Source organism: Coenobita brevimanus, chromosome 40, assembly GCF_032717465.1.
Source record: "Coenobita brevimanus isolate Jiangsu-jjx chromosome 40, ASM3271746v2, whole genome shotgun sequence".
Lineage (NCBI taxonomy): Eukaryota > Metazoa > Arthropoda > Malacostraca > Decapoda > Coenobitidae > Coenobita > Coenobita brevimanus.
The window spans coordinates 39,438,670-39,466,397 of NC_136993.1; positions in this window are offsets into that span (position 1 = coordinate 39,438,670).

The window sequence follows — 27,728 nt, forward strand, 5'->3', positions numbered from 1 at the left end:
CTCTGACACAACTGTAGTCTCCTTCTTCCCACCTTCTGGAACAACATCAACCCTAGATGGGGGCAAAACATCAGACTTTCCCTGACTAACAACAGGGGAACCAACTGAAGGGGTAACCATGGAAGCTCCACGAGACACAAAGCTCACTGGCTTCACAACACCTGACTTACGTCAACATCTATCTACAGTGTGACCTGGCTTCATGCAATATGAATGAGTAAATGGGCTGCATGTAGGTTTTGGGGAAATGTGAGGTGTACCAGGTTTGGGTGTGGAGTAATTCGTGGAGTTGGGCTACTGAGATGGTTGTTTGGGGAGTTGAAAGGGGTAGCACTTCTAAGGAACACTCCTAGGAACTTCCTTACTCTTATTCAAATTCTTAATCAATAAATAATCATCCACATAAACTGCAACTTCAGCAGCATTCTTAACATTCTTATTAGCAAGGTAAGTTCTTAAACCTGTATCAATTTTATCTAGGAAGTTCTCAAGGATAACAAGTTCCTTAAGCTTACCGTAAGATTCTGAGACATCCTCACTTCACATCCATTGATTAACCCGCCCCTTCCCGTCGACGTATGGGTACGTTGCAACGATTTGCATTTGCCAGTCCCGGCAACGTACTGGTACGTCGTGCAATTGGAAGGTCCCTAATTTGCCCAATTTTCAATTTTCGCGCGTGATTTTTCATATGTATACACGGGACACCATCCTCTATTCCTCTACAAGATGCCAAGCAGGGACAATGCCTTACACCGCATAACCTCCCCCCCTTCCCCCTCACGCCATTGTCTCGGCAATTCACCTGTTACCAGTGACCTGGCCAATAAAGACATTCAGGGCCAGAGTGATTCCCCAATCGATAACAATGTGGAGGACAAGGTTTACATAGCATTAGAGGAAGAAACAGTCAGAAATGATGATCAGGTAATGTGGGAAAAAAAGGTCATGAATGTTGATTAGTTAGTGAGTGAAACAATGCTTATAATGCCTATATTACTGCTTGAAAACCAATATACTCTCATACTACATATAAATTCGTACCAGGTAAATAAATAAATACCGTTTATGAGTGGATAAAATAGTTACCCTCCCATAGTACTCGTTTTCTTTGGTGCCAGCATGTTAGAAAACCCAGTCAGGTAAGGAGGAACTCCTACCTGGACTGAGCATTTTAAACCTCAGGTGAGCGATTTCTCTATGAATTTTCGATGTTTCTCACCAAAAGCGGAGGTTTTAGCCAAAAAAATTTTTTTCAAAAATACCTCGGGACTGGGGGATGTCAGAGGTGCGGAAAACCTTGGGACGTGACGGGTTAAATGGGTCAGTCATCTGCCTACTGAAATCTACAAGTGTCATGAGGGTACTTCCTACAACGCCTAAATTTCTGTCTGTATGATTCAGGTCTCATCTCATATGCACGCAGTATGGCTTTCTTTAATACCTCAAAATCCTGTGATTCTTGGTGGCTAAGATTGTCATAGGCCTTCAACACTTTACCTTTGATTACTGTCTGAACTAGAGATGACCAGCTGTTTCTGGGCCACTTGTTACCTGTAGCAATCTTCTCAAATCGGTCAAAGAACTCCAGGACTAAGTACTCATCGAATGGGGGAACTACTTTAACGGGGTCAACTGCTCTAAATTCTGATAAAGAATGCAAGAAATTGGTTGAGGCACTTGGGCAATTCATAAGCATTTCATAGTCAAGCTTCATCTGTTCCAGTTTTAGTTTCTCGTGTAGTTTAAGCTGTGACTTCTTATACTCATGATCATGTCTAGCCAGCTCTGCATCAATAGATTCTTTAACAACATCACAAGTTCTACTCTCCATGATGACACTACGACAATGACACAATAATAATCAAAATAGCAGGGTAAAATCCTGGCGAGGTCGCCAATTTAAATGTTACGAGATGGGAGTGGGCAACACAAGATAAAATCTGACTGTGCAAAAACTGAGAAAAACAAGATAATAGGGAACTGAACAAATGGTTAAGTGATGAAAAACAACAACAACATAAAACTCTAACTCCAATCTCGCAACACAGGTCCAAAAGTAAATAAAACTAGCTGACATTAGCAAGGGGAAAAAAATAACCCAAATGAAAAATACCCAATATAATACATGCTAATAATATTTACAATTTTTACAATGAGATAATGAAAACACAACAGAATGAGAAAAAAAGTAACCTGATAATACCCTGAATAATCACACTAAAGTCTAGGAACAAACCTGCTAAATAAAAGATATGAAATCATACAAAAAGATAACTAAACTGCACTCAATTGCGACAAATAATAATAATAATACAACAATAATAATACTTGCGATTGGATGCTGATACGAAGTGAAAAAGAGATGTTCAGATATATATACACTACACAAAACACTGCCTCTCCTCCCTCTCAGACCTCCGATGGAACACACCCTCTCATGACACCAACACACAAAAAACTGTCACCATCCAAAATCCTCAGTGTTATATAAGCTCCGGTCGCATGCACACAACAACACGCAGCCGGGGTCAGACAAGAAACATACAGAAAAGAGCCAAGCAATTTAGTCCATCCCCTGCACTGCGAACATTATAAATATTGCTGGTGAATACATATCTTTATGTTGCCAAATTAAGCTCCACAGCAAGTCACTGATATTACAAACAATTTCAGTCACACCCGCATGGAGAGAGAAAATAAAATTAACTAAGACTTTACAAATGTACAAGCAATGAATCAGGCAAAAACAAGTACATACACACACCCTGGTAACCAGTGCTGGGCAGGTGCACAAACACTTGCACAAAGCACAATTGCGCACCCTTGTGCTCCGGTGATATCGTTTGCGCATTGTGCACCGCAAGAGACCATGCGCAATTTTTGCTTGCGCACATGAAAAGGCACCTGCACAACTAAATCTGCACTTGCGCACCTGCCCTGTGGATTGCGCACTGCGCAATCCAAGGGAGACTTGGTCTTCCAGGTGATATGTGGTCTTGGGAGCTTCCTGCATGGCTGGACAGTGGATGGGGGAGGCTGTGGCGGGTTGGTGCCTGGTGGGGGAGGCGGGAGGGAAGGGGGTAGTAGCATTTCTTAATATGCTTCAACAGAGATAATGTATTTTTAATATTTTTTAAATTATTATTATTAGTATATAATAATAAATATACATTATTTATTAAGATTAGCATATGCAATTCCTTTCAAAAACCATTAAAACATATTATTTAAATTAAATATCCACAGCCTAATAATTTATTAGGCTGTGAATATTTGATTTAAATACTCTGTTTTCATGATTTTCTATTTTTTGGAATGAATTACATATGCTATTGTATATCTATATTGAATTATTAAATAAATTGTCTTGACAAGACAAGAGAGAGAGAGAGAGAGAAATAAAGAGCATTTTCTGAGAGAGAGAGAGAGAGAGAGAGAGAGAGAGAGAATAAATACGGGAATGCAAAGGACCGTCTCTTTGAGTGAGGAGATAAGGCATAAACTTCTTCCCTCTTCTCTCTCTTATTCTCCATTCCTTCCCTCCTCTCTCTCTTATTCTCCATTCCCTCCCTCCTCTGTCTGAGTGAGAGAGAGAGAGAGAGAGAGAGAGAGAGAGAGTTGATGATACAGTAATCACGTGATCTTTGCCAATGCCTTGGTAAATATAGGTCCTTTTTCCCGGACAATGACCTACTGTACCTCAGTCACCGCGGGTGGTGGGCAGGTTGCTAATTCAGTAATTTAGTTAATTATACCAATATATATTTTACAGTAATTCCCACAAATATATGCAAATGATTTGCGCTAGCACTTTGCGACACTGCACATGCTAAATATTAGATTGCGCACTTGGGCAAATTACAAATAATAGAAATAATAATAATAAGCAAAAGTAAGTAAGCAGGTATTGCAGTTTTATTTAAATATCTCAATATTTTTCAGTAATTCCCAAAAAATATATGCATATGGTTTGCGCTTGCGCTTTGCAACATTGCGCAAGCTAAATATTTGTCAGATTGTGCATTTGCGCTTGTGCAAGGTAGTGAACTGTGGATTGCGCTTTGCGCTTGCGCAAGGTCCTTCTTTGTTTGCACTGCCTACCAGCGCTGGTAACATGAACACACTATACATAATATACAGAATATATATATATATATATATATATATATGAGGCGTCTAGAGCCACAGGGGCATCCCCACCAATATACTGGTTTTGAGTTAGGTATGGGAGACAACAGGCTTAACCCTCTTCTCAGTGACAGCACTGGTTGCCATACAAGATTCGGCCTTCTGGACAGTGGTAGAGGGGCTCAAAGTCACATGGGTTTGTCCATGCTGCCAAACGAACAATTCAGAGCAGGCAGGCATCTAAGCCACACAGCCCAAACCAATCAGCATTCTCACTCTGTGCCACTCCCCCAGAGCAGCCAATCAGCAAGCGTGTGGCCCACCCGGTGTGCCGGTGAGGCTTCCCTCCCGTGTTCACTGAGGTGTCTAAATATTACGTATTGGATTTTTACCCCATTTATCGTGGATTATTGGTGACAAGATGAGCTGTTGTTATTGGGGTTGAAGGGGGGGTGACAAGATGAGTTCATCACATAGTTACAGTGAGGAGGTGGTGCCTATAACCTCTCATAAGTGTCAGAAGTGTGTGGAGAAGTGGAAAAAGGTAGAAAGGAAGGGAAAAAGAGAGTGGTGAGGGGAGACAGCGGGAGGGGGCGTGGCACCGAGGAGGCAGAGTTGGATGTCGATCTCCTAGATGACGACCCCACCATTTAACCCCCCACTACCCCTTCTCAATTTACTTAAGCACTACACTACTTTTTTTTTTAGTGTTATTATTTCAATCTATTATGGTAGAGGAAAAATAATAACTGCATTGATTTCAGTTTTAGTTGTCAAAAACGTAAAATTACAGTAATAATTATTCGTTTATTAATATTAAGTGAACTGGAATCTTCAGTTAATAAAGTTTTGTACATTAATACATTCGTTGATGTTTTTTTTGCTATGCTTTTAAATCCCTACAATATGTTATTATGCCCACTTATAAATTGGGGGTTTGGTTTACTGACTATTTTGTGGTTACGATTATTATTGTTTTGTTTTTTTGGATTTACATGTAGAGCATAGGCGCTGATGATCATTTTGATGTATAAAAGGTTTGTTCATTGCTTTCTGGTTATGACGTTGCCATAAACACAACTTTAAAGAGTCATAACTAAAAAGTACATTTTGGCGCCGATGCCCCTTTGGTTCTAGACGCCTCATATATATATATATATATATATATATATATATATATATATATATATATATATATATATATATATATATATATATATTCTTACACACGTAACAAGTACCAATACCCAAACTGGACTGTGAAATTCGCTGGGGATCACCTTATGATATGCTAGAAAGTGTGGTGAAAAGCAAGTCTTTCCTTTTGCAGATTGGGCTGACAAACGAATTTTTCCAGCTGACCAAAGATGAGTGGGCTAATATTGATTATCTATTTCACAGCTTAAAGCCCCTACACACCACTACAATTGCACTTCAGCTGAGAAATCTAACTGCTGGCGTGCTCCTCAGTGAGTGGCTGAAGTGTAAGGTCAAGCTGTGCCAGCTGGTTGGGGATTCAGCAGTCGATGTTAATGTAACTACATCAGCATCAGGATATTTTCTTCAGGCAATGGAAAAAAGGAAAGTGAAAATGCTAAGCAACCCAGCTGTGTACATGGACCCGCATTATCAATGTTTATTAAAAGAACCACAGAAAGTGGTGGCAAAAGCTCATCTATGTGCACTGTGGAGAAGATTGTCATCTATGAATGCAGATAGTGACACTTCCATTGAATCAGAGAGGAAAGAATGATCCACTGAGAAGAACTACAATTAAGACAATTTAACTAATGACAGTATCACTGAGCGGTTACTTAGTGAAAGTGATACATCCTGCCGTGAAAATGCTGTCACTACTATGCATGAAGCCTCACCAGTCATTGCAAGTTTTGACAGAAAACCAAGATTAGACAGGAAAATGGATATCTTTCAATGGTGCCATTGTCTCCCTCATACAGAGCTGAAAAGGCTGGCTGAAGTTGTTATTGGTCTCCCAGTGACGCATGCAAGTGTCGAGTGAACCTTTTCTGGGTTAATGTATATTTTATAAAAACGACGGCTCAACATGAAATCAGATATAATTGATGCCACAATGATTCAGCAGTGCAACACATAGTATGCATCTTTCTCTGTATGTATATTTCTGTTTTTCATAGATACATATTATGTACCTTTCAGTGAAAAAGTAAATACATACTATTCTTCATAATATATACCTTTCTTTAACACGCCGTGTCCTGTTGACGTATATATACGTCCACATGTTTTGTCACTGTCAGACCCGTTGACATATATAAATGCACATGAATTGCAAGGTCCCTAATTTGCACAATTTTCCATTTTTGTGCGTGATTTTTAGTATGTATACATGGGACACCTTCCTCTACAAGATGCCAGGCAGGGACAATGCCTTAAACTGCATAACCTACCCTCCACCCCCCCGCATGCCATTGTCTCGGCAATTCACCGGTTACCAGTGACCTGGCCAGTAAAGACATGTCATGTCACGGTACAAAATTCAGGGCCAGAGTGATTCCCCAATCGATGACAATGTGGAGGACAAAGTTTACAAAGCATTAGAGGAAGAAACAGTCAGAAATGATGATCAGGCAATGTCACCAAAAAAGGTCAGGTATGCTAATGTGTTTGGTGAGTGAAACAATGCTTATATTGCCTATATTACTGTGTGAAAACCAATATACCCTGGTACTACATATAAATTCGTACCAAATAAATAAATACCGTTTATGAGTGGTGTGGAATAGTTATCCTCCCATAGAACTCGTTTTCTTTGGAGCCAGCCTGACAGAAAATCCAGTAAGGTAAGGGGTACCCCTACCTGTATCGAGTATTCTAAATCTCAGGTGAGCGATTTCTCAATGAATTTTTGATGTTTCTCACCAAAAGTGGAGGTTTGAGCCAATTTTTTTTTTTTTTCCAAAATTGGTGGGGACTGGGGGGAGTCAGTGGTGGAAAATCAGTCGGGACAGGGCGGGTTAATTTTGTAAACTAGCATTAGTGTGTAAGAATATGGATTTCATGGAATAATGATTTTTAGTAATATAATACTGAACATATTCTTTGTATTTCGTATTTTGCATAACTATAGCATTAACTGAAACCCCAAACTCCTGGAGAACATTGCTAGAAAATGCAAAGAAATATAACAGTATATATGCAAAAACTGAAAATGAAAGGCTATAACTTTATGGATAATAACAAATAAGTATTGCCAGTAGTCAAAAAAGACCAGAGAGGATGACAAGTTATCATAATTATACCTATAGTAATATTATAATTACTAAGAGGCTATTAACATTGACAAGATTTTCACATTTTCAGTGAGGGTAAGATCATATAGGTACGAAATCACGTACGAAAATACGGTACGATATTTTATCAAACTGGTATGGTATGATATTTACAGATATTTACAGAAGAAATATGTGCAACATGTGATGTGGTGTGTGGAAGGAAGAGAAGACGAAGGGGGGTGCAAGGAACAGCGTGGTGGACTGAAGAGGTGAGACAGGCTGTGGCACAAAAGAAGAAAGCATACAATGAATGGAAGAGAAATAGGGGCGTGGAAGAAGTTGAGAGGTGGAAGAGAGAGTTATATGTAGAAAGAAAGAGAGAGGTGAAAAGATTAGTAAGAGAGAGTAAGAAGAGAGTGGATGAGGAATTTGGAAGGAATTTGAGTGTAAAGTGGAGGGACTGTAAGAAAATGTTCTGGAAAGAGGTGAAGAGAGTAAGACAGGGTGGAAGTGAGGTTAGCAGGGGAGTGAAAGATAAAAATGGTAGATTACTAGTGGAGAAGGGAGAAAAAGTGAGCAGATGGAGAGAATACTTCAAGGAATTGCTGAACATACAGGATGGAAGTAATGCGAGTATAAGTGGCTGGGGAATGGCTGCGAGAAGGAGGGAGGTGAGAAGACAGGAAGAAATCAGTAGGATAGAAGTTGTGGAAGCAATGAAGAAAGTTAAATTGGGGAAAGCCCCAGGAATTGATGGAGTGTGTGGTGAAATGCTGAAGCATGGGGGAGAGATAGTAGTAGAATGGATGTGGATGATGTGCAGATTGGCCTGGGAGGAAGGTAGTCCCGGAGGATTGGAAGTCAGGTATAATTATTCTCTTGTACAAAGGAAAAGGGGAAAAAGAAGTGTGTGGTAATCATAGGGGCATTTGTCTTCTTAGTATAATAGGAAAAGTGTATGGTAGGATACTTATTGACAGAGTTAGAGAAAGAACAGAGGAATTAGTTGGAGAAGAACAGGGAGGCTTTAGGAAGGGAAGAGGTTGTGTAGATCAGATATTCATTCTTAGATCTTTAGTGGAAAAGTTTCTAGAGAAGGGAAAGAAGTTATATGCGGCTTTCATGGATTTGGAGAAAGCATATGACAGGGTGGATAGACAAGGATTGTGGAAAGTATTAAGAATATATGGAGTAGATGGAAAGTTGTTGAATGCTGTAAAGAGTATGTATGATGGTGCTAAGGCTGCAGTACGTGTGGATGGTGAACTAAGTGAATTTTTCTCTTTGAAGGTTGGGTTTAAACAAGGATGTGTCATGTCTCTATGGTTGTTCAATCTGTTCATGGGTGGGGTAATAAAAGAGGTACAAGGTAGGGTAGCGGATGCTGGAGTAGCCCTGGTGAAAGAGGATAATGTTTGGAAACTCTCTGTACTCTTGTTTGCAGATGATACTGTGTTGTTGAGTGAAGACGAAGGGGAGCTGCAAGGGTTGATGGATGAGTTTGGGAGAGTGTGTAAGAAACGGAATCTAAAGGTGAATGTAGGGATGAGTAAAGTGATGGTCTTTGAGAGAGGTGAAGTCAGTGAATGTACAGCGAGGTTGGATGGTGAGGAATTGGAAAATGTGAGTACGTTTAAGTACTTGGGTAGTGTGATGAGTAAGGATGGAGATTTGAAGGGTGAAGTGCTTGAAAGGGTACAGCAGGGAAGAAAGGTTGCTGGTTCTTTGAAAGCAGTGATAAGAAACAGGGAAGTGAGCATGGAAGTGAAAAAGTTACTACATGACAGTATTGTGATACCAACTCTAACGTATGGAAGTGAAGCTTGGACGTTGTTGGAAGGACTCAAGTCAAGACTGAGAGCAGTGGAAATGAGTTATTTAAGAGGAGCCTGTGGAGTCACATGGAGAGACAGGCTGACGAATGAGGATATAAAGGAGCGTTGTGGTGTGGATGTGGATGTGATAGGAAGTGTTATGAGGAACACACTTAGGTGATTTGGCCATGTGGAGAGGATGGAGGGTGAAAGACTAATGAAGAGAGTGTATGTGAGTGAGGTGGAGGGGGGAAGAGGGAGGGGGAGGCCGAGGATGAGATGGAGGGATGGGATGGAGTGGTATATGAGAGAGGGGGATGTGAGTTGGGAGCAGGGCAGTGAAATGGCGGGGGGCAGGACGACGTGGAGGCAATTTGTTTGTGGCCACCCCAAACGGGATTGAGGCATCTGGCAATAGATAGATAGATAGTATGGTATGAAAGGAAATAAATGGTACGGTACGAAATTACGGTACGAAATTTTTTCTTTAGTACAAATTACGATAAATCAATCGTACCGTACTGTACTTCATGCTCTGCTGACAGGGCGTCACTGGATAGAGGATAAATACAGTATTTTATTGTAAGTCTGCCAGCATTTTGCACGTGCAGAGTTTTTTTTATCATCACCATCATTATCATCATCATCTACACCTCTTTTCCCTCCCTACGGTGGGATGTGGTTAGGAATCAGATATATATATATATATATATATATATATATATATATATATATATATATATATATGCACAGTTGAATGGGCCTCATTCTCATTCACTCACCATTGAAGATTGCGGAATCCTGACTCTACCTCACAGATATTAACATCCACAATTACATGCTCTTAAATATATCCCTCTTCAACTAGGACACATCCCGCCCCTGGTGACTCAAGAATTTCGAAGTTCGCCAATTCGTAACGGTCGTCCTCGCTGACTGGCTCCAAGTAACTACAATTTGAGTTGTTTCTCTCACTCAGGAATGACTACAGACGTGTCACCGCCACTAGGGTCTAGGGCAGTTCGGTTGAGGAGGTATGAAGGTGGGGAAGCTGCGTGCAATGAGGCGTGGGGGAGTCTGTGTGGCAGCGACATGGCGGTGGCAGTAGTGGGGCATGTCCTCTGCATATTTCACAAAGATTTTGCAGGCCAGCTCCCATCACAAACCCCTCGAAGGTCTCTGAGGTTCCCGTAGTCATGGCGTGGAGGTAGTGGCAGTTCAGGACCATGATATCAAGCAAGTGGAAGAAGAGTTTTTTTTTACCACTTCATCGTGGTCCTGGCACACACCACACTGGAAATCATGCAGTCGGACTGGTCCACTTGCCTCATGTTGATATTGTAGTCCAACACCGACTCAGGTTTCCAGACGTTGTGCCTCCTCTCACTGCCATAATCCACAGAGTCTGTGCGGTGCATGAGGGGGCGGTGTACCGTCAATAGGATGGAAACTTCCCTGTTGTGGTTCCACAGGGTGGCAAGGATGTTATTAGCCTTGAAAAAAAAACAACTCATTCCTGTCAAGTTTCCTCCAAAGCTTGACGATATACCGACGGTTTCTCTTTACGGTGTGACAGACTCCGGTGTCGTGCTGGTGTAGGTACCTTGCGAGAAGGGGGCTAGTGTACCAGTTGTCCAGGTAGAGCATGTGACCACGATGAAGGTAATCCTGTATCATTGTCATTACCACAGCCCCTGAGAATCCAATTATTTGATCTTTTATTATGTCTGCCTGTGCACCGGTGTACAAGACTATGTCTTGCATATAACCAGTCTTACAGTCACACATAACAAAGATCTTGAACCCAAAATGGTGTCTCTTGCTGGGTATGTACTGGTGAAAAGAAATATTGCCTCTCCATAACACGAGACTCTCGTCTATGACAAGGTCTCGATAAGGACAGAAGGATGAGTGGAACTTTTCCCTCAGGTGATCATATACCAGCCTTATTCTCCTTTTATCAGCATTAGCAGGATCGTCGGCATCGTAAAAGTGGAGGCGGCTCAGGATTTGCTGAAATCGATTCCGGCCTATTACTTTCCCATAGAAAGGTGTGCTGGTCATAGAGTCCGTAGACCAGTATGCCGGAATTTGTCTTTTCCGTACAATACTCATCAAAAGAACCAGGGCTAGAAAGATAAACATCTCATTTATGGTAGCTGGGAAATCATGCTGGAGGGAGTGCCTGCTTCTCCTTCTCCGACCTTTGCGCTCACTTTCACGGCGCTGGCTACCTGCAAATGCATTTGTCTGTTCCACAATCCGCTCCTCAAACTCCTCCCCAAATAACAGGTGGAAGAAATCCACCCTGGTGGAGCTGGCATGGATTCCTAGAGCCGTGCAGCCAGACCGCCACTCCTCAGTGAAGGGGTGAATGATCGAAGTGAAATTACTCCACTCTTCCTAGTCCCACGACACACTACCATCTCCAGCCTCGTCCCCATCGTCATTTTCATCAAAGGAGGGGAAGGTTGGGGAGGTGGCGAGCGGTGCCCTTCCCCACTCGTGCTCCTCTTCCCTCTCCCTTTTCCTTTCCCCTTCCCCTTCCCTTTCCCTCCTTTCCCCACATCATGGGGCTGTGGGGAGGAAGCATGGGAATGATGAGGGGTGAATGACGTGCTAGGGAGTGGCTCGTCCTCGCCTCCCTGCTGCTTCACACCACGTGCTCGCGCTCCCTCCCTCACACCACGACTTTCACTTTAACTGCTCACTCCCGCCACACCACTTTCGCTTTCACCATTCACTACTGCCACACCACTCCCGCCTTCCCCATACAAAGCATTAGGTTCATACCTGTGTCTCCTCCTCGCTGCCCTTTCAGTTCCGTGCAGCGAAATCCTCTCTCTCCCAAGCCACACGGAAGCCCCAAGTCCCACAGCTCCGTCCTCGTCCTCATCCTCGCCCTTGCCCTTCCTTTCCTCTAGGGGCTGGAGAGAGGTGCATGCATGTGGTTAGGGTGCAGGCTGGACTTCTCTAGCCTCACAATACGTCACATATTGCCGCTTCCTTGGGGACGGTACTTCCTCGTCACTGCTGCTCGTTTTGTTCTCGGGAAGCACGTAATCCTTGTCCACAACATCGTCATCAAGTGGGGAATTGCTGTCGCCTGTCAAAGCGTCCAGGACGGCTTGAATTTCATCATCAGAGAGACCTCGGCATACCATATCTGTTCAGGGTCACTGCTACAAGGTGAGTGACCGAGACAGGGGAGCGCATGGGTCATGCAGGGTCAGGGAGTGTCCCTGCCTGGTGGTGGATTACGGAAGGTGTCCCGCGCCTACGTACCAAAAATCACGCGGGAGGTTTGAAAATTGAGCAAATGACGGACCTTACAATTGTAAAACGTACAGATGCAACATCGGGTGTCACCGTGACAAAACGAGGTGATGTATCCATACGTCAGAGGGACGCCTTGGGTTAATATATTGGTCTGCTCAACTCTTTTGCACATTCATGTAGTACCCAACTTGTGAGTGTTCTTACCTAATTGTTTTTACCTAACTGTATCACTATAGGAATGAGTAAAGCTCGTACTGTCCCGTGTATTAAATCCTTTATATCATACACATCCTTAAATTTATGAACTGTTTTGTCACACACTATTTCATTCGGTAGTGCATTCCACCAATCAATTGCCCTATTTGGAAAACTGAATTTCCTTACGTCTTTATCACCTCTCTTTTAATACAGATTTTTGCAATGTCCTCTTGCTTATGCTTCCCTATACATTATATTTTTATTTATGTCTATTTTCTATTTCCTTGAGACATATTTATATAGCATAATCATGTCTCCTCTTTTCCTACTTTCCTGAAGTGTTGGCAGATTCAGTTTTTCTAGTCTTTCTTCGTACCTTAGCCCTTACACAGTGGGCTTCTTGGCTTTGACTTGCGGCTCCCGCGGGCATATTTGCGCTCTGACAGACTTTCTAAAAATATTTGCCAAAAATCAGTTTTAGTCCTAGAATATTAAAATCACATACACTTATGGCACATACCTTCAGCTTTCTCCTTGGGTGTTTGTTGAGCCTTCGTCGAGTACCATAGGACTTGTGGAGACCTCTGAAGTTGGGTAACGAAGTCTCCACTTTACACTTCCCGACAACTCGTAATATGATTGCCACAGCCTGATATTATCACTAGAAACACTAATCTATGCTTCTCAAATAGTTTGGAATCAATACTCCCCAAAAAAAACACTGTGAAAGCAATGAAAATTACGAGGGCGTATGACCATCCCACTTCCTATCGTTCGCCGCTAGTGTTGTCTATTATTCATAAAAACACTCACCGTTTATATGTCTGTTACTATATAACACTTATATATATCTACAGTCTTTATCCATAAGTTTCCTTCAGTAATAGTTGTTTATTGTCACTGTAGGGATTCAATTTCTTTCAGTAAAATACGTAGCATTCACTTTCTCGTCCTGTATACTTGCAATGAGAGTGAATGTCACTTTCACCTTCACTCTCATAACTCATAGTATTTATACATGCTAGAGTGAAACTTTCACTTTCATTACTCCTAGGGTATATACTCGTATTCTTATAATACTACTCATTTACATTTCTATTTACGTTCTCTATTTTATTTACGTTATTTACATTTCTATTTTAATTACACTGTGTTATGCACTGTCACTTGAAGTAACTTATAAAACTATTTTCCACTGTTCACGTATATTTACATTCATTACTTTCACTAGCTGTTTACACATTATTTACACATTATTTACAATTCCACTTGCACTGTTTTACTCAATAGAAAGATCGTAGTCACTCTTTTATCAATTGTCAGCCCTTTACCTCTTTCCACACGAGGTTTAGTAGGGGGTAAAGGTCACAGGGCCCTTTGCATGGGGGTGAAAAGTGGCTGAAGTTAGCAGGAGCAAACAGACGTACCTTCACATTGGAGTGAACTGATAGGGGTGGGCCGGGGTGGCCCGGGGTGGCCTTCCTAGGGAAATGCATTACTGCCAATGTCAGCCTCTTGACAGCTGCTAATATATAGCAGTGAAATGATTGGCAGGAAATCTAGACAGTACATTATAAATTAGGTAGTTCCAGGTGCATGTAAATATCACTTAGGCTTCTCCCTTCCCTCCTTATATGTATATTTATTACAAAAATAGATTATATGGCATATTTCAAGGGGAAATAAACAGCAAAAATTAGCGAATGAGTGCACGTGAGGTGTTGTCAGGTGATAATTAGCAAATTCCAGGTGTATGGCACTATCACTTACCTTATTTCTTTTTTGCATATATTATTTGGTATAAGAATAGGGCATAGGGCTTATTTCAATGGATGAAATCAGTGGAAAACTCCAGGGAAGATTTACTTAGCATAGAATACAGTGTGGTGGCCTGCAATAATTAGGTAGTTCCAGGTGAATGTAAATATCACTTAGGCTTCTCCCTTCCTTTCTTATATATATTTTTATTACGAAAATAGATTATACAGCATATTTCAAGGGGAAATAAACAGCGAAAATTAGCGAACGAGTGCACGTGAGGTGTTGTCAGGTGATAATTAGCCAATTCTAGGTGTATGGCACTCTCAGATGAGATTAGGAGTGCTGACTAATGTTGGACATTGGCAGTACTGATAGATGATACAACCCACAACTTGAAAGCTTGGGTGAATTCAAAATAACACAGAATCACAAAAGTGACGCCCCGTGGTATGATCACTTGCTCCCAAGTGTCACGAAAGTGATGCCCTGCGGTTAAGGGGTTAGATCCCCTAAGCTTGGTACCCATCTTGTAGTGGCACTTTGATCTTTTTCAATCTTGTCTAAGTAATTCTTGAGATGTGGATTCCAGACTACCGATGCATACTCCAGGGTTGGTCTGATGAATGATGTTATTATCTTTCTCAGCATGTCTTCATTTATGTATGTGAATGGCATTCTCTTATTAGCAAGCAGCGTACACATGTTCCGTTCCTTCTCATTGATGTGGTCAGCTGAAGATAGTCTGTTATTAATAATCACTCCTAGGTCCTTCTCTCTTTCTGATATGTGTAGGGTTTTACTTTCTAACTTGTAATCCCAATCTGGCCTTTTTCAACTTTTACCGGACTTAATTACATGATACTTGTCCACAATGAATTGCATTTGCCATTTATTGCTCCATTCATGAAGGCTATTTAATTCTTCGTGTAGCTCTCTGTAAGAGTCTGTGTTAGTTTCTCCTTTGTATTTTTGCATCATCAGCAAACATATTTAGATAGCTTTCATTTCCAATATTTCTATCTATATCATTTATATACACTAAGAACATAATTGGTGCCAGCACTGAGCCCTGTGGAACTCTGCTGGTCATTTCCTTCCATGATGAGTAATTTCCCTTTAGTACTGTTCTCATTTCCCTTTTTCTGAGAAAATCTTCCACCCAAGAGTACAGGTAGTTCTCACTTTACGTGTGTATAAATTACAAGAACTTGAAATAACGCAAGGTAAAAAATAGTCTTTTTTTTTCTTTACGTGCCTTATTTAAAATAACGCGATGTATGCTGATTCAAATTGTGTGCTCAAATTCGTGCGCATGGCTGGTTTAAGTGCATGAGTCCTTGTTCTTGTCCACTTTGGCGACGTCTTGTCTGAGGCAACATCTCCCGTTTTTTGCCACCACTACCTTACCGTTCCCACTCACTCACATGACACTACAGTACCTCACACTACCCTTCAACTTCTACTACTAGTGGTTGTGCTCCTGAGAAGTCCAGGAAGACCTTGACCCTATAGCAAAAACTGGAAGTCTTAGACAGAATTGATGAGAGTCAGAAGGCCTCAGTCATTGTGGACGCTATTAAGCTTAGTGTGAACACTGTCAGGACCATTCGAGGTAATGCCGACAAGATTCGTGCCAGCGCTAAGGCAGGAACTCCACTCAAGGGCTGTAAATCATTATATTCTCCTTCTGTTGAAATGCAGCGAATGGAGAAGATGCTAGCCAAACAAGATGCACGTGCCTGTCAGCTTCACCTTAGTTCAAGCTAAGGCAAGGTTGATTTATAATGATCTACACACGGATGAAGAAAAGAAGCCTTTCAATGCAAGTTCTGGATGGTTTGCTAACTTTCGCAAACGTTACGGCTTCCACAATCTGAAGATGGTGGGAGAGGCTGCATCTGCTGATCGTCAAGCTGGCGAGGAATACCCTGCTATGCTGAAGTCCATAATTGAGGAGGGCGGATATTCTTCCAAACAGGTGTTTAATATTGATAAACCTGGTCTATATTGGAAGAAGCTGCCGAACCGCATCTATATCTCCAAGGAAGAGGCTATAGCACCTGGATTCAAGGCATCCATGGACCGCCTGACTCTACTACTGGGGGCCAATGCTGAAAGTAACTGTCAGCTAAAGAAAGTGATTGTCTACCACTCCAATATTCCCAGGGCACTCAAGGTAAGAAGAGTTTTATAATTCATAATTTGTGTACTGTACGTAATTGAAAAAATGTTAAAAGTAAAAATTCTAACGTTTTGTGTGCCTGATTCAAACGATGCTGGAAAATTCTTAATCCTGCCTAATTATTTGAGTGCCGAAATAAAATAATGCTAGAAGCTAAAAATTTAAACGTTTTGTGTTCCTATTACAAACATTGCTAGAAAATAATGCTACAAAATTCGTATGCTGACCTAGATTTTTATGTGCCTAAATGAATGATGCTACAAATTAATACACTGGCCTAATTTTTTTATATGCCTAAATCAAATGATGCTATACAATTTTTACACTGGTCTGGTGTTTTTTTATGTGCCTAGCTTGAATGATGATGCAAAATTTTTATGATCATGTGCCTAAATCAAATGATGCTACAAAATTCGTACGTTGGCCTAGTTTTTATGTGCCTAAATCAAATGATGCTACAAATTTCATACGCTGGGCTAGTTTTATTGTGCCTAAAACTAATGATGCTACAAAATTCATATTCTGGCCTAGTTTTCATGTGCCTAAATCAAATGATGCTAAAAAATTCGTACGTTGGCCAATTATTTTTTACATGCCTATCAAAATAATGCTACAAAATTCTTACGTTCGCATAACTTTGTCAGGGTTACGACAAGGCATTCCTCCCATGCTACTGGTATGCCAACAAGAAGGGCTGGATGGCAGGGACTGTGTTTGGAGATTATTTTAAGAAGAAGCTCCACCGAGAACTGGAGGTTTATTGCAAGCAAGAAAATCTGCCATTTAAGATTTTGCTTGTTGTAGACAATGCACCTAGCCACCCACCATCCCTGGCAGACATAAGTGAGAACATAAAAATTGTGTTTCTCCCTACAAACCTTCCTGGTTCAACCTCGTGATCAGGGCATCATCCAGACTTCCAAGTCATATTACCTGCGGTCGACGTTGGCAGAACTGGTAAAAGTGACAGAGCAGCAAAACATCACTGTCCGGGACTACTGGAAGAATTTCACAGTGAAAGAAACCATCAGGTTCATTAAACAATCTTGGGATGAGTTGCCAAGCAAGTGCCTGAATGGAGTCTGGAAAAAGCTCTGCCCTCATTTCGTTCATTACTTCAAAGGCTTTAGTATTAATGACAATCTGGCTGATGCAAACAACAAAAGTCTTCGCCTTGCGCAGCAGCTTGGATTTGACGAACTCAGGGAAGAAGACATTAGCGAGTTGCTGCAATCCCACCAGGTGGAATTATCCAATGAAGACTTGTTGGACATGAGAAGGAGTGCCTGGAAGAGCTGGAGGAGGCAAAAGCAGGAGCAGCATCAACCTCAACCTCAGCAGCAGATGAGCCGTTACGAGCTTTGACAACCAAGAATTTGTCTGAGTGTCTGGAGCTCATCAGAAAAGCACTGGCCATAATTGAAGAGAATGACCCAAATGTTGAAAGAAGCTCAACTGTTTCCTGTGCAGTGATTGACAGCATGGCCTGTTAGGAGATTATGTTGAAAGAAAAATAACGAAAAAAGAAACAACAGACAATAACATCATTCTTTCAAAGGAAAAGTGCTGAAAAAGATGTGGGACCAGACTCGGAACGAGATGTGGATATAGAAACAGACGCGGGACCAGACTTAGAAAGAGATGATGTGGAATTGAACGGGGGACAAGACTCGGAGCGAGATGAGCACACGTGGGACCACACTCGGAGCGAGAGGCGGAGTCAGAGGTGGAGCTGGAGATGGGTCCAGAGAAAAGCTGAGAGGTGGAGTAAGAGTATAGTGTAAGTAATACTACAGTGTGTTCTGTAAAATAAAGATATTTTCTGTTATAAAAAAAAGTTTGTTTCATGTCCCAGACACCCATCACCCCTAACTTCTTAAATCAAAACGTAACCCCCAGACTTTACATTTAATCTTATGGGGAAAATATGTTTACTTTACGCGATATTTACTTTACGCGACCCCTTCAGGAAAGTATCCCTCGAATAAAGTGAGACCTACCTGTACAGGTTGCCTTGGATTCCCCCTTGATGATACGCTTCCAAAAAGGTCTTTGGTGTAGTACTCTGTCAAATGCTTTCTTGAAATCTAAATAGATACTGTCCACCCATCCTTTTCTGTAAAGTTTCTGCAATCTATCAAAGTAGCTTAACAGATTAGTAACATGATTTTCCTTTTCTAAAACCAAACTGCCTTTCTGTTATCATACTTTTTTCTAGATGATTTACCCAAACTTTTCTTATTAGCTTTTTTAATATCTTCTTACAACACTGGTTAGTGATATTGGTCGGTAGTTGAGTGGATTTTGTCTAGTACCTTTCTTGAACAGGGGAACAATGTTTGTTTTCTTCCAAATATCAGGTAGTTTACCTTGACCCAAGAATTCCCTGAATATTTAATATATTGGTCTGCTTAACTCTTTTGCACATTCATTTAGCACCCGACATGAGATTTCGTCAGGACCATTTCCTTTTCCTTTGTCTAATTTACTTAATTCCTTCTGTATATCTTTTACTGATATTTTTATATCTGGTAATATGTGTGGGCATGCTTGTTCCATATCATCTCTTTAAATTTTTTTTTCTTCTGTAAAAATTAATTGGAAGTTTTTATTTTGTGTTTCACAAATATCTGTCTCTTGTGTATAGATGATCCACCTGTCTGTAGTGGACTGTATCTTATCTTTAAGTTTGGTTTTTCTTCGGATGTAACTGTAAAATAGCTTCGGGTGATCACTACTTTTATTTATAATGTCTCCCTCAAACTGTCTTTGGGCTTCTCTCCTTATCCTTGCATAAACGTTTCTTGCCTGGTTATAGTTATTATATGCCCTCTCACTATTGTGTCTTCTATATCTATTCCATAAGACTTTTTTTTTCTTTTGATTTTTTACGTTTTGTATTAAGCCATTTCCTTATTTTCTTTTCTGCATCTTTGTGCTGTGGGATGTAACTTTCGAATCCTATTTCATAAAGTTCACTGAATTATCTATATATAAAATTTAAATCTTGTCCTCTAAGCTCCTTTTCCAAATCTATATCTAAGAAGTACTTCTTTAACCCTGGAAGTCTTGGGCTGGATAAATGCTTCCCACTCCAATTTTGATTTGCACTGTGCAGTTTTGTGAGGGGGGGGGTAGGAGGTTCATGTTCCCAAAACCTTCATGCTCTGTGATGGTGGTGTAGGGGAAGGTATCCATCTTCCCCTCCGTGGTTTGGTGTTGCTAATATTATGGATTTTTGGAAAATATTTTCCAGTCCCAGTGGATTGTGTATTGATGTTGCAGTCATCAACTCGATTATCTACAGTGAAAACCGGATTCGGACCCACACCCAGACCCCCATCAGACGCAAGTACATGTCTGAGTTGGCTCTGGCCCTGATAAAGCCTTGGGCACATAACAGGCTCAGCCACCCCTTCCTGTCTACTAGCCTGCTAATACACAATTGGGGCATCACACACACCCTGCAGTGATAGAACAGTGTGGAGACCTTTCTGTCACAGCCACCTCCCTGTTTGGGAGCTCTGTGGTGGAGCAAGACGTCGTAGATAAGAAACACACCATTTATGAACATTTATGGCGGTAAATAATAAATCCATAAATTATTTTTCACAAATAGTCATACTGAACAATAACGTCCTCTTTTCGATTCTCTGCCCCAGTTGGGAATGGTACCAAATGGTTCTGGGGGAGTCCAGCTGCTGCTCCAGAAACCCAGGGGTGGGTTGTGGGCCTCGCCAGGCCAGCTGCCCCTCGCATGTCTACACCATTACATTTTTAGTTAACATATATAAAAAAAAATTCTGTTTTTACCTTTTTTCTTTGAGCTCCCCCTGAACCATTATATTTTCTTCTTGTTTAGCTTTCTTACTATTAGTTTTGTAGGCTAAAGGATTCTGGTTCATCACCAAATATTTGTTTTCAATAAAAAGAAATTTTTAGTATATTTTATTAATATTATAAAATTGGAAACATATTACCCAGCCCCAGTGGATACAAACTATTATCCAGTCCCAGTGGTCTAGGGTTAAGTCATGGCTCTTTTTGTAACTTTCATTATTGTTGACTATGTCGTATGCGTTACTGAAGTTGCAATTGAATACTGCATGGTCGCTTTTGCTGAATGGAGGGTGATACATTATACTGTCAATATGATTTTCTTACCTAGTAAATATAAGATCTAGTACTGATCAATCATCAAGTAGTCTTTTTCTGATGTTTTCCTTTACATGTTGTGTTAGGAAAAACTCCTGCACAAGGTCCAGGAGCTTTTGGTCCCAGCAGTTTTCATGGCTTCTTACATATAGAGTATTCCAGTATATATTTGTAGTGGAATCTCCAGTATGTATAATTTTCTCAGATTTCTCTTCCATTCTATGTAGTAACGCTATTAAATTCTGATTTGTACTCTCTGCCAGGTCTTCATATTCGCCTCTTTCCCAAGTGTTTCTTTTGGGTGGCACGTATAATTTTGCTACAATTAATTTCCCTTCAGGTGTAGTAATCTCTGTTGCAATCAGTTCTACTTGTGTGGGTATATCTAGTTCTATTTCTTAGACTTGTAGATTTTTCTTTCCTAATATTATAATTCCTCCTTTTTTAAAATTCCTATCTCTTCTCCATATATTGTATTCTTCCAAGTTTAGGGTATCATTTGATATCCTTGGGGTTAATTTTGTTTCAGTTAGGCAAAAATATATGTGGTTCGTTTTCTTTGGTATAATCTTTCATCTCTAATAATTTAGATACCATTTCATCTACATTTGAGTACATCAACTTAATCATCATGTTTACATACTTGTCATAGCTTGAGTCTGTTATCTTTTTTTTTTATTCCCTTTTATGTACCTCTTTCCTACCTGCAATCTAGTTACTCTGTAAATAAATATATTTTTTAACTTTATTCTTCTCTTCCTCTGCTCTTTCCTCCCTCATCTCCTTTAGTGTAACCAATTCCTCTTCAGTTAGGCGTCTTTTAACCCCTTAACCACGGGCTGTCACTTTCGTGATGCTTGGGAGCAAGGGATCATACCGCGGGGCGTAGCTTTTGTGATTCTGTGTTATTTTGAATTCACCCGGGCTTCCAAGTGGGGGCTTGTATCATCTATCAGTACTGGCAATGTCCAACACTAGTCAGCACTCCTAACCTCATCTGTACTCCCATCCATTGTTGACAATTTAGCCATTTCTCCCCGTTCTTGACTCCCCTCCCTACCCCCCCTTAATTACCCTATCCTCTCGCCTGCCTGCCCGTGCTACACTAAGTAAATCTTCCCTGGAATTTTTCACTATATTTCATCCATTGAAATAAGCCCTATGCCCTATTCTTATACCAAATAATATATACAAGAAAGAAATAAGGTAAGTGAGAGTGTCATACACCTGGAATTGGCTAATATCACCTGACAACACTTCACGTGCACTCGTTCACTAATTTTCGCTGTTTATTTCCCCATGAAATATGCTGTATAATCTATTTTCGTAATAAATATGCATATAAGGAGGGAAGGGAGAAGCCTAAGTGATATTTACATTCACCTGGAACTACCTAATTTATAATGTATTGTCTAGATTTCCTGCCAATCATTTCAGTGCTATAAATAGCTGTGTCAAGAGGCTAAACGTTGGCAGTACTGATTTCCCTAGGTAGGCTTCCACCCCGGCCCACCCTTATCAGTTCACTCTCATCTTCCAGTGTGGGGGGTACGTCTGTTCGCTCTTGCTAGCTTCAGGGCCTTTTCACCCCCATGCAAAGGGCCCTGTGACCTTTACCCCCTACTAAACCTCGTGTAGAAAGAGGTAAAGGGCTGACAATTGATAAAAGAGTAACTACGATCTTTCTATTGAGTAAAACAGTGCAAGTGGAATTGTAAATAATGTGTAAACAGCATGTGAAAGTAATGAATGTAAATATACGTGAACAGTGGAAAATAGTTTTATAAGTTACTTCAAGTGACAGTGCATAACACAGTGTAAATAAAATAGAAATGAAAATAACGTAAATAAAATAGAGAACGTAAATAGAAATGTAAATGAGTAGTATTATAAGAATACGAGTATATACCCTAGGAACAATGAAAGTGAAAGTTTCACTCTAGCATGTCTGAATACTATGAGTTATGAGAGGGAAATTGAAAGTGACATTCACTCTCAATGCTAGTATACAGGACGAGAAAGTGAATGCTACGTATTTTACTGAAAGAAATTTAATCCCTACAGTGACAATAAACTAATACTACTGAAGGAAACTTATGGATAAAGACTGTAGATATATATAAGTGTTATATAGTAATAGAAGTATAAAGTGTGAGGGGTTTTATGAATAATAAATGGCAGAGTACCAAGAGCGAACTAGCGCAAGTGTGACGGTCAGACGCGCTCGTAATTTTCATTGCTTTCACAGTTGTTGTTTTTTTGGAGTATGGATCCCAAACTACTTGAAAATCATAAAGTAGTGTTTATAGTGTTAATATCTGGCTGTGGTAATCATATTACGGGTTGTCGGGAAGTGTAAAGTGGAGACTTCGTTACCCAACTTCAGAGGTCTCCACAAGTCCTACGGTAACAGACGAAGGCTCAACAAACATTCCAGGAGAAAGCTGAAGGTATGTGCCATAAGCATTTGTAATTTTAATATTCTAGGACTAATAACTGATTTTTGGCAAATATTTTTTGAGAGTGTGTCGGAGCCCGAATAACCCCGCGGCACACGCAAAACATTGGTAAACATGCCCGCGGTGTAGGGGTTAATCCATACTTTTTTTTAATTTGCCTTTTTCCATGAGTTTCCTGGCATTTTTAAATATTTCCTCTACAGCGTTTGCACTCTGGAATGTTACTTTCAGAGGCCTTGACTTGCTTCTTTCATATTTCCTTAGCCTTTTATGTTCTTCTATATCTTTCTCACAGATATCATCTGATTCTTCCTGCAGTATGTTCATTATATTTTCCATCTCCTTTTTGTCCCTTGAGATTCTGTTTTCTATTTCTTCATCACCTATGCCACTGATTACTATGGATTTGTTAATTTCTACAGTTTCCCTGACTAGTTTTGGGTTATTCTTTATAATTTGTTTCACTTAATTTCTTACGCTTTTTCTTCTACCCTTGTATCTTAATCGTTCTTTACTTTCACCATTCCAGCATACGTAGATTTTACCTCATCTTGGTAATTTCTCGCCATTTCATTTACCTGTGTTATTTTCTCTTCAATGTTTCTACTTTGGTCCATCGGACTGCTTGTTTGCCTGATTTTCACTGTATCATTTCTGAAATCATTCATAAGTCTTTCATGGTTAACAACTGTATCTCTCATTTCACTAGCCTTTGTTCCCTGTGAATTTACCTCAGCTGATAGTTCACAAAAGAGGTAGAAGGTAGGGTAGTGGATGTTGGAGTGGCCCTGGTGAGAGAGGATAGTGTTTGGAAACTCCCTGTACTGTTGTTTGCAGATGATACTGTGTTGTTGAATGAAGACGAAGGGGAGCTGCAAGGCTTGGTGGATGAGTTTGAAAGAGTGTGTAAGAAACGGAATCTAAAGGTGAATGTAGGGAAGAGTAAAGTGATGGTCTTTGAGAGAGGTGAAGTCAGTGAATGTACAGCGAGGTTGGATGGTGAGCAATTGGAAAATGTGAGTACGTTTAAGTACTTGGGTAGTGTGATGAGTAAGGATGGAGGTTTGGAGGGTGAAGTGCTTGAAAGGGAACAGCAGGGAAGAAAGGTTGCTGGTTCTTTGAAAGCAGTGATAAGAAACAGGGAAGTGAGCATGGAAGTGAAAAAGTTACTACATGACAGTATTGTGATACCAACTCTAACGTATGGAAGTGAAGCTTGGACGTTGTTGGAAGGACACAAGTCAAGAGTGAGAGCCGTGGAAATGAGTTATTTAAGAGGAGCCTGTGGAGTCACATGGAGAGACAGGCTGACGAATGAGGATATAAAGGAGCGTTGTGGTGTTGATGTGGATGTGATAGGAAGCGTTATGAGGAACACACTGAGGTGGTTTGGCCATGTGGAGAGGATGGAGGGTGAAAGACTGACGAAGAGAGTGTATGTGAGTGAGGTGGAGGGGGAAAGAGGGAGGGGGAGGCCGAGGATGAGATGGAGAGATGGGGTGGAGAGGTATATGAGAGAGGGGGGTGTGAGTCGGGAGCAGGGGAGTGAAATGGCAGGGGACAGGGCGACTTGGAGGCGATTTGTTTGTGGCCACCCCAAACGGGATTGAGGCGTCTGGCAATAGATAGATAGATAGATAGTTCATCTATTGTTGTGGCTTTTCTGTATAATCCTTCATTATTTCCTCATTTTTTTCCTTCTGTCTGCGTAGCTCATTCTTGATTTCTTCAATTTCCATTTGAAAAGATCTTTTTAGCCTACTTACTCTTTCAACTAGTTTATCGACAGTTCTGGGTAGAAATCGTCATCCTGTTTTTTACCTTTGTTTCTTTTCTTAACACTTTCGAAAGGCATATTTCCAAAATAAGCCATCTTAAAGAAAAAGTCTCTACTTTGCATCCCTCTGTCGTCTGCTAACCTTGGTGTTGTCCAGCTGACGTAATGAAATTCATCACATTCCTTGACACTAATATACCTACTTTCGTGTACACTTCTTTGTTATTTCTTGTTTGCAATGTTGAATCATCACCTAAATTAGCCTGATATGAGCTTGACCTATGAAGAGATACAATTTAGGATACTCAGAGCAGAGTTCAGTGATATGCGTCCAACTCGTGTGCTCGTCACTGTGAGTGTGAGTGTGTGTGTGTGTGTGTGTGTGTGTGTGTGTGTGTGTTTAACGTCCCACAGGACCCACTTTCTCACTGGTGTGTGGGCATGCACACCCCGTAATTCTGGTGGGCCGTGCCAGTGGGGAGAGGTCTCCCCAGCCTCAGCAGGAGGACATTGTTACCCACGCAATAGAGGCCATCAATCAAGGGTCAGTCGAAGTGTTCCTAAGCATCTTTGGATGGGTTAAGTCTGTGGAAGTAAACTCCAAAGGAAAAATCCGTTAGTGAAGTCCTATGGAAAAGACGGCTTGACAGAAGAGCTTCTGGAAGACTCCTGCAACCCTGATCAGTGGATGGTCATCGTGAATCTTCATGCCACCATCACGGCTAAGAAGTGTGGTGGTAAGGACTGCACATCCTCACCACCACACCAAATCCATTCATTGCTCCAGCCCATTGCTATATTCACCTCCCATTTCACACTTTCTTCAAAACCAAATGACCTATGGTGACAGGATAGGGTGATGGTGACAGGTCATGGATGTTGGTGGAAGTCACTAGTTCGAGTCCTGTACATTGGCAGCAATGGCTTAGTAGTTGTTGGCATGATGGCATTGCAGTAGTTCATGCCTTCAGCAGCATCCAGTTGGACTAAGCAGCCAGAAACGGACACTAAGCTCCTTATTCTGATGGGGAATGTTTTGGAAAAGGTAACCAAAACATTTGCTGTTGTACATCGGGGCAGATAATCGCGTCTGCCAAGGCATTTCACACTGTGGGTGAAGAACCCAAAGAGACCCTGTGACTCTTGGCACCTAGAATAGATGAAACTTGCTTGATACTGACCAAGCACGACTACGCTATAGCACTGCCCTTATTGCACATGGTTGGAAAAAATAACAAACTGATATTGCTGCCTTATCTGACACTTGCATCTCAAGAGAGAGAAGCCTAGTAGAGGCAGAAAGAGGATTTGAATATTTTTCGAGGGGATACCTAGACAACTCACTTAAATAGATCCAAGAATTGCCTGTGGGTATATCAAAAATGCTGATGTCCTGGCACATATCTCTTTTTAAAGGCCAACATCCAACACTCACTAGTGCCAATGCCCTAATACTTAACTATGAGGTCACAGTCAAAGATAACTACAATGATTCTCTGGATGCTACCATTCTCCCAATACCACATAATGGCAAACTTATCCTGCTTGGAGATTTTAATGCCAGGGTAGGAAAGATAATCATCTCTGGGAAGGCATTATGGGTTGCCATGGTGTTGGTAACATGAACAACAGTGGCATTAGACTGCTTCCATTATGCTCACAACACAGTCTGATCATCACCAACACCATTTTTCAACATAATAAACACAAAACCCATGGTTGCACCCATGATCTAAACCAGTGGTTCTTAAGCTTTCTTGAGTCACGGACCCCTTTGAGAATCTGGTGAAAGCTGTGGACCCTTTCCCAAAAAAATGTACATGGGCACATAAACACAACATTTTGCATACAATGAACATACTATATTTTACTGAAACTACCTTACACAGAGTATAACATACACAAAGTATTGTCACGGGTTTTTAAAAATAAATGCTAAATATTATGTAATTGATAATAATATTCAATAATATTGAAGAGCAGGGACAATGATTGTCTTGCTACATCAAGCAATGATTACTTTACCGGTCCGCTTCGCATGATTCTCTAAGAACGAGAATTTATAAACTTTCTCAACAGTACACAGCAGAGACTAATTACTCACAGATGCTGAATTAGTACTGTTAGCCTCTGGAGAAAGTTACTTCACCCCTGACAATAAATAACTAATACTATTAATAATATCAGGCTCTTGCTGGTGCTTAACTCCTAGGAGGCACAACGGATTTTAAGTTTAATACAAGACTGGCCTAAGTACCAGTTATGAATAACAAAACGTTTATGCAAGCTAGGAGCTATATGGAAAATAAGCTTAATTGTGGAGAAATGAAACAAGAGTTTACATTACATTAAGCTCAAGAAAAAGAACTGTTAAATTTATTGATTACAAAAATAAATTTAACGTTACATTTCAAATCAAATTAATGAGATCGCACTCACTCACTCACTCACTCGAGAGCTAAATTCTTACGCCTAGGAAAAACACCTTAACTAAGCTCTGAAACCTAGGAAAATACAAAAAGGAAATACTGGTCGATGAATGCGGTGTATCACTGACTAAGGTGGGAGTCTGGAGACTGTACTAGTGGAGCTTGGGTGCTAGCTGACCTCTCCTCTCACACTTCTGGAGCACAGAACCTCACTCCGTCACAGCAAACACTTGACTGAATTCAAATGATGTATGGGCAGGACGCACAAGCCACCGGAAGAAGGCGTGGC